Raw genomic sequence first — 8,317 nt, 5'->3', positions numbered from 1 at the left:
AAAGGTGTTATTTTTTTCCTTTGTTCATGCCTTTTCAACTAGGATTCCAATTGGTCCAGGACTGGAACTGCTGCTCCCTCCAAAAATAAAAAATAAAAATAAAAATAGCTGCATGATGCCCCTAAATAGACATTGTGTAATATACATTTTTAGTAAAATCTTTAGACCCCACCTACAGCAAATGTTTTCCTTTTCCTAATTTCACCATGTAATCACAAGGGAATCATCACGTCCAAAGGTCAAAGCCACTGAAAACATGAAACTAACATTCTCTAATATCAATGGGGGGAGTGGCATCAATACTATATTTCTACCATGCTACAATTTCATTTATATTCATCGACATGAAGTGAGGCAGTAATTGTTGCCAGAATACCTCATGCCCATTCTGGCAAAATTGTCCCCTATTAGAGCAAGGAACCATGCATGACCAGTGGCTCTGCCATTATGATGCAAATGACAGAATGAAAGAATCATTCAAACACATTCTAAAGTGAATTTGTAATATTCTATAATATTGCTTTCCAGTTCTGGAATCATTACCCATGGTTCCATTGTCTCTTCACTCGAGGTGAACTGATAGGGGACGAAATTGACTGTGACACTTCTGATGATGCGGCTGGTTTGGAAACACAACTGTCAATCAATCAGAGAGAAACAGTTAGGCAAATGAGGTGCTCAAAAACAAACATACATATTTAAATAAATAACAATGCATCATTTTCAACCAAGAGCTGTATTTAGAGTCCGCACAAGTTTGAAACTGTAATCGACATCAACTGCAAACTGCATTTTAGATATTTTGAAGCCAAAACCAGCAAGTTTGCAACCACTTATAATGATACAAACACAGCAAATAGCAGTGAACAATATCATCCAGATTGTCCCATTGCCAGTCCTTGAAAAGTCAGTTAAAAGTTGCTGTTCGAAAGCCCATTGAAAGGTGCTGCTTTGTTGTAGTATGTCTCAGACATACGGTATACTGAAAATATCAAATGAGGGGTTTACATCGTTTAAAGCATATGTAACATGTTACCTTACACTATCATCAAAAAACTAAGACCGCAATGTAGTGTGTTTTTATTACAGTAACAAGCTATTATTATTAAGTCATCTTTTCTGACCATCAGTTAACAATTACTTTGTAAACACAGCAAGAAACAGCAAGTCTCTTTTGCAAAACACTAACTGTAACAAAAGCAATTATTTTAATAACAAAAAAAAAAATCTTGTTCTCTCTCTTTTTCTTTTCTGCATCTGCTGTAGCTTGTATACTAATCTAGCTAATACTTGAAACTTGGCATTGTGTACAGCAAATATTCTTGGCTGTAATGATACATTTCTTGCAGTGTTCCTCATTTGTAATTCGCTTTGGATAAAAGCAACTACTAAATTAATAAATGTGAAATGTAATGTAAATGATGACGGCAGTCACAAGGTACACACCTTTAATTTAAAAGAGCTTAGTGCTTGCTAGAAAAACTTGCTCATAGTTCTTAATTTCAAGTCATTTCCATTCAGATGAGACCAAAAGTGATAACGTCTAAGTGGGTGAGCTGTTTACTTTTAGTTAGTCTGCCCATTTCCATCAGTTTGATTTATTCAAGCAAAACAGCTGTGAACATGATAGTCGGGTGTTGTTGCATTGACTAATTAGCCAATCACAGCACGTGGGGGCACTGCCTCCTCTCAATTGATGTCATTTATTTTCTTTGGTGAAAAACCCTACACTGTGTAAATGCACTTCAGAAGTTAAGAGTTTGAATTTTCAAAAGAGCAACCTTAGAAGGTTAAACATATGAACCTTACAAAGTCAGATTCAGGACACATAGGCCCACAGACTTACGTTAAATTAGCATACTGAAACTAAAGCCTGAGGGATATACTCACAACCCACTTAGAGTGCTCTCAAGTTAAAGACACAATTTAGTGAAACTGAATAATAGTATGATAAGGTTATTCAGGGTTAATTTGAAGCCATTTCCTTTTATCTTTTGTTCTGATCTCAGCACTGAAGTTAAGGAAAGTGTTACTTTTCACTTACGGACATGTTGTGTTCCCAAAATGACTGCCTGGCATCATCTCAGAAATGAGGTTTGTCTTCGGGTGGGGGACCAGGATTATGACAGCATGAATCTGTCCTCAGTCCAATATACTTTAAAAGGACATCTCACACTCGGTGACAAATGAGGGTAGGCTCTCAAAGCAGGGTTTAAACAGCGTCACAGAAAAGGTGTGAGGAGAAACATCTATCAAATCCTGGCTTAACGTTGGAACTCATCGACAGTGATGGAGAAGACGAGTTAGACTATCGTCAAGGGTGAGAAAATTCCTCGTCTATTTCAGAGCAACAAAAATGCTGATTAGAAGAGATGAAACTATATAAGATGAGAGAAGACAGTGTAGGAACTACAAGGAAAATACTGATTTGAATTACTGAGAATTAAAAATAGACAGATAAAAGGAGCATGTCAGGCACAAATCAGAGAGCTGTGTCACAATGTCGTACAAGACAAAAGACAAATAGGCAAAGACGGCAAAAGGGAGGGAAAAGGAACAAGTGTAGGGGTAAAAAGAAAGATGATTCATGTTGAGTATGCTGACATTTGAGAAAGCTGGAGATGAAGACACATCAGAGGGAGTAAAATACAGTTTGACGTTTAAACTGATCACTTTTCATATGTTCATCCATCCACCACCATGACTTTCAAATCTGTTTGGCAGGTCTGTCACATTAAAGATCTGACTGTCGAATAAGTCAGTAACGCAATAAAAGGGAACATAGAAAACCAGCATATTTTCAACAGTTTTCCCAAATTAAGTAAAAATGTAAACAATTCCAATGCCTATATATTATTAGGATACAATCTATTTCAGAAGAAATAGCTTTAAATGGCAAGAAATAAATTGTTGCATACCAATGAGGAATACAACAACAACAACAAAAAGCAACATATTTTCAACCATTTTTCTGAAATTAAATTTTAAAAGATTTTAAAGAAAAAAAAGAAATGATGAAGCCTTAAATTCCATGCCTGTCTTAGGATATAATCTATTTCAGGAAAATTGGCCTTAAATGGAAAGTTTAAAAAAATGTATTACATTTACATTTCACTAAGGACATGCTGTTGTCCAAAGTAACTTACAAATTAGGAATACAACAAAAAAAGCAACATATTTTCAACAATTTTTCTGAAATTAAATTAAATGTAAAAAAAATAAATAAATCCACGCCAATCTATAACTGGCACAATCTATTTCAGAGAAATGATGATGTCTTAAATGGCAAGTAAAATTTGATACACGTGCATTTATTTGTTTAGCAGATAATTTTATCCAAAGTGACTTACAAAAGAGGAACACAGCAAGCAATTCATCTTAAGGAGGCAATAACAAGTTTCAAACTCAGAGTAAAGCTCGAATGGGGAGGGATATAAAAAATAGTGAAAGCACAGAAGAAAAAAAATCTTTCTATTTCTTTTCATGTCAGCAGGACGCAGATAAGATTGGTTGGTTAACATGCCAGTCACGTGGTCTCTTCCTGTCTAAATGGGCATTCTTAGGCCTGTATAAGGTGCAGTGGGGACTAGACCTTATGCCATTAAGTCAAAGAATCACCAGATGATATCAACATCAACAATCCATGTAAATAAGGAGTCAGTTAAGATCAGTCGTAAGCTAATCTAAAAACTTCATTTCTTTTAGAGATAAGAGACAGAAAGGAGACAAGGGATGCTGTTAGGCTGATGGAGGTCAAGAGATGGGTTGGAGGAGAGATAGAGATGGCAGAGATAACATCTGAACCTTTCAGCTGAGAGAGCCCAAAGCAAGGGTTGATAGAGGTGGTGTGATAAAATCAAACCTCCCTCGTGCCAACTACTAAAGGAGAGCAAGACAGTGTGTGTGAGAGAGACGGAAAGAGAGAGGAGTAAGAGAGAGGGTCATATTCAGCAGTCACCTCTCCTCTCCAGACACCTCCAGACTTTATCATCAGCCCATCTGAATGGCCTGTGGTCAGCACAGAGAAAATGACTCACGACTCTAGTCTTATGAGACCACCTGAAAGTAAAGCAGACATTTCATTTACACACTTCAGCATTCACTAATTCTTCTCTTTCCCTGCACCTGATTTACTGTACATATGCTGTTCTTTTGTACATTTAAAACTAATGGGAAAATGTATTACTTAAAACATTAGGCAGCACAACTGTTATTTTAACATCGATAATTATAATGACTTGAGCACCAAATCAGGATATTAGAATGATTTCTGAAGGATCATGTGACACTGAAGACTGGTAATAGCTGCTGAAAATTCAGCTTTGCCACCACTGGAATAAATAAAAATATATATATTAAAATAGAAAACCGCCTATTTAAATAAATAAATAAATGTGTAATTTTATAAAAATCAAATGCAGCAATGGTGAGCATAAAAAAAACGTTTTTTGGACATTTTTGTTTGAATAAAACATAATGAATAAAATGTAATATATTTTGCAATTATACATTTAAAATGGATGTCTACAAAGGGGTCTGTTGTACCACGGTAAACATTAAATACTGTGCTTTTTAATCCACGAGACCTAAAGATTATAAATTAATTTGAGACTAGTTGAAAATCGTTTATTAACCTTGTCTGTGCAAAGTTGTACACTATAGTCATGACTAGAGTCATGTAAGCCCTGTAACTTACACATAATACATGGAAGGATACCATAAAGGGAAAATTTCTGGTAAAATTACATTGGTAAAAGTAGTTCTACTAGAAAAGTAGTTCTAAAATGTTGATTTAAATAACTGTACTGCTCAATAACACAGTATTTTGTAGAGAGGAATTAAGTTACATGCTTTAACAAAACTATAATAACATTTCTCGCTTTTAACCCTTTATGTTTTGCCCCACAAAATACAATTGCAAGTGATTCACACTCTAAAACACATTTTGGTTTTACAATCTGTGAAATGAGTGAAAATTGTTTTCTGTATTAATCCACAATATATCACAGATGCTGTCAATTGAACTTAACTTGTATTCCAACTAGGCCTGTCACGATAACAACTTTTTGTTGTGCGATATATTGCCCCAGAAATAATTGCGATAAGCGATATTATTGTCATTTTAAAGACCATTTTATGCCACTGAATATATAATCATAATGTAACAGCATAATAATGCAAGAAGGCCTACACGCTTCCAAATGACAACAAAATTTTAATTCTTAAGAATATTTAGATCAGGGAAATTAAGTATCAAAATATTAGATACCATAAAAAACTTGAATAAATAGTAAATAAACATTTTCTAACAAAAAGTGCAAAGTAACAAGTAGGGAAAAAAGAGAAAAATGCACAAAGAACTTGTATGGAGATTTTTCCATCTACAGATTTTCCCCTGACCTTCTTTTCTCTGTAAATTAAGGGTGCACAGCATTACTGAAAAACACAATCACTACTTAGCAGTCAGATGTACGCATGTACAAAGGCACAGATCCCTAAACAAGGCCATATAATTTTTTGTAAAAACTTTTTTAAAATGTGAACTAGCACCTCATGACAAAATCCAGGAAAACAATCCACGTTATGTACGAGAAGCTGCAAAAGACACAGGCACAAGTGGAATGCAAAAAACATGGTGACATTAATTTTTAAGTAAATATAATGGGCGATATATTGCGTCACCAAAATATATTGAGGTCATGTACATATATTGTGCGATAAGTCGATATATTGATTATTGTGACAGGCCTAATTCCAACCAGAACATTCCTATGAATTTTAACACAACAGTTCACCAAATGTGCTATACTAACAATAGTGCACAAGAGGGTTTAGGAGTAAATCCTTTTGCTGTTGCATTGTTTGTATGTTTTTGTGTGTTTGTGTGTGTGTGTGTTCGCACCAATGTTGTGCCCCTGACTCCTGTCCTTTCTTTCTCTCTCCATCTTTGCCATTGTGTTGAAATATACACAACCCAAATAAACGATTTGTCTTGATGAGGTCACCATACCCTGCATGAGATGACAGGGAAGGGACAGAAAAGCCCGCAGAATTGAGGCTGGTATAATCAGAGCCAGGACAACAGTTGGCTGACCATGTCCACTGGTTCTCTTCCAGCTCTCTTTTGTGTGTGTAAGTGTGTGCGTGTGTCGCCTGGTGTAGTTCCAGCTCATTTCAGCGTTAAACCTCCCAGAGATGATTCCTGAGTGTGTGTGTGTGTACGTGCATGTCATGTGTAAGCTGTTTTCGGTGCTAAATCTCACTAAGACGACTACTGCTGGAAATGAAGAATTTAATCTTCAATCTACACACAACCTGTAAATATAAATCACAAACACTCTCACACACACACACCTGACTTTGACTTGAGTGTGACTCAGTTGTCAGGATCTATGTGGGTTTGTTTAGGTAAATTCAATATATAGTAATTTTGTATATAGTAATTGTAATTTCACACAAATATCCACACAAGGACGATAAAACTGAAAACATAATAAACATACAAAATAATTCAAATGCAGATCGGTTTGTGTGAGTGTTATGTGCCCTTCAAGTGGATTTGTAATTATGAGTTCTGAGCACATGAATGACTGAGCAAAGTCATATTTATGAGAGGGAAAATATGAATTCTAGATGACGCATAAGTTGCTGAGTTGTGATGTTATAAGTGTCAAATTGAAACATTGTGGAAACCTTAGCCTAATCTAGAATATTTTGAATATCATCTAATTTACACTAAAAAAATGGTTGTAAAAAAATAAAAAGGAATATGTTTTACATCTTACATCATGTTTAATTCAGTGTTATTTTCTGATTCTTTGTCATTACTTTTTAGAAATTTACTACACATTTCTGTGAAAATAGTTCCAAAGTAAATCCTACACCAATTTTTGTCCAGTGTATGTATAGAGATCACTCACTGAACAAAAAGTAAGTTGGTAGTGGATATTATAATGAAAGTTTTTGCAAGATGTTTTAATTTTACAAGCTGTATTTCAATCCCTTCAAAGGTCTGATGTATGGAACAGAATAGATAATAATATTAAACAAGTTAATCACTCAACTGTCACGACTTGTTAGTGAAACTTTAAGCACCTACAATGTATAAATAAGCATTAAATCCAGACTTCTTTGGGTTTATTGTTCACAATGCAATTCTTTTGTTTAGGTTCCTTGTGTTGTTTACGACTGGAATGCGTAACATGTCTTCAGGCCTATTCAAGTACTAGGTGAAATATTTAATCGCGGTTCACAATTTAAGTAGGCCTACGCACTGCAATCTTAGCGATACAAGGGGCGTAAGTAGCGTAAACTGTATAAACTTTGATGAACAAGTTAGCTAAATTGTGTTTAGTGCATTTTAACTACTTACCTGAAAGATAACACATCCGGTTTAACGTTAGAGACACTAGGAGGAGGACAGGTCGCGGGAAAGTTTGGATCATCCGGTCATTTAAATGTAATGTTATCGCCTCCAGAAGCTTTACCGCTATGAAAAATGATATTAATAAAAGCATTTGCAGCTGTGCACCTTTTAGAGCTCGCGCCTTAGTTCGTGTACTTGCGTTAGCATGTTTAAAAATACTATAGCAATTTATTGTAAATACTATAGTGTTTTTGAGCCATACTATTAAAGTTTATTATACTGTATATATTATAGCATTTACAACACTTTGTTAATGAATGCTACAGCATACTGTAGTATTAACTATATTGAACTGATAAACTGTAATAAATACTGTAGTATAGTATTTACCAGTGATGGGAATAACGGCGTTATAAATAAACGGCGTTACTAACGGTGTTATTTTTTTCAGTAACGAGTAATCAAACGAATTACTGTTTCCCCCATTACAACGCCGTTACCGTTACTGACAATAAAATGTGGCGTTACTATATTATATTATTAGAATTTAATTTTTCAGTTCATCTGTAGCTGTATTTGACGTACCATAAACTCTAGTGTGAAGGCGCACACCTCTCCGTCGCTTTCTCACGCACGCAAAGAAAGATACAGAGCAAGAGAGTCTTTCATAACATGCAGAATTGACGCAATACATGTAAACGATATTCTTTGTTGTATTTTCTTGTCAAAATAACGGAGTTCCTTTGGAATTCTTCAGCTTTTAAGAACTGCCGGTTTGTCTGGTAGTGGGCGGAACTAATGCACAAACGACAATCTCATTGGCTGGCGCTCACCTATTATCGTCCCTGTTTTGATTTCAGCAAATCAATTCGAGCGAACGCAGACAACGTGATTAATATTCATGAACCCAGCAGCTCATTAATCCTTAGTGCGTTTATTGATGACAAATAT

At 35.2% G+C, this 8,317-nt stretch overlaps 1 long non-coding RNA gene across 1 annotated transcript; it reads right to left on the bottom strand.

The window, feature by feature from the left end:
* Positions 1–584: 584 nt before the first annotated feature.
* Positions 585–8,078, bottom strand: LOC131546843 (uncharacterized). The gene is made up of 4 exons (XR_009272795.1): positions 7,952–8,078; positions 7,373–7,489; positions 3,959–4,059; positions 585–636 (listed from the first exon to the last, which is right to left on the bottom strand). It is a non-coding gene; the product is annotated as an uncharacterized LOC131546843 (long non-coding RNA).
* Positions 8,079–8,317: the final 239 nt, after the last annotated feature.

Source organism: Onychostoma macrolepis, chromosome 01 (assembly GCF_012432095.1).
Source record: "Onychostoma macrolepis isolate SWU-2019 chromosome 01, ASM1243209v1, whole genome shotgun sequence".
In the NCBI taxonomy this organism is placed as follows: domain Eukaryota; kingdom Metazoa; phylum Chordata; class Actinopteri; order Cypriniformes; family Cyprinidae; genus Onychostoma; species Onychostoma macrolepis.
The sequence above is the reverse complement of the archived record's forward strand: the minus strand, read 5'-3'. Positions and strand labels throughout refer to the sequence as shown.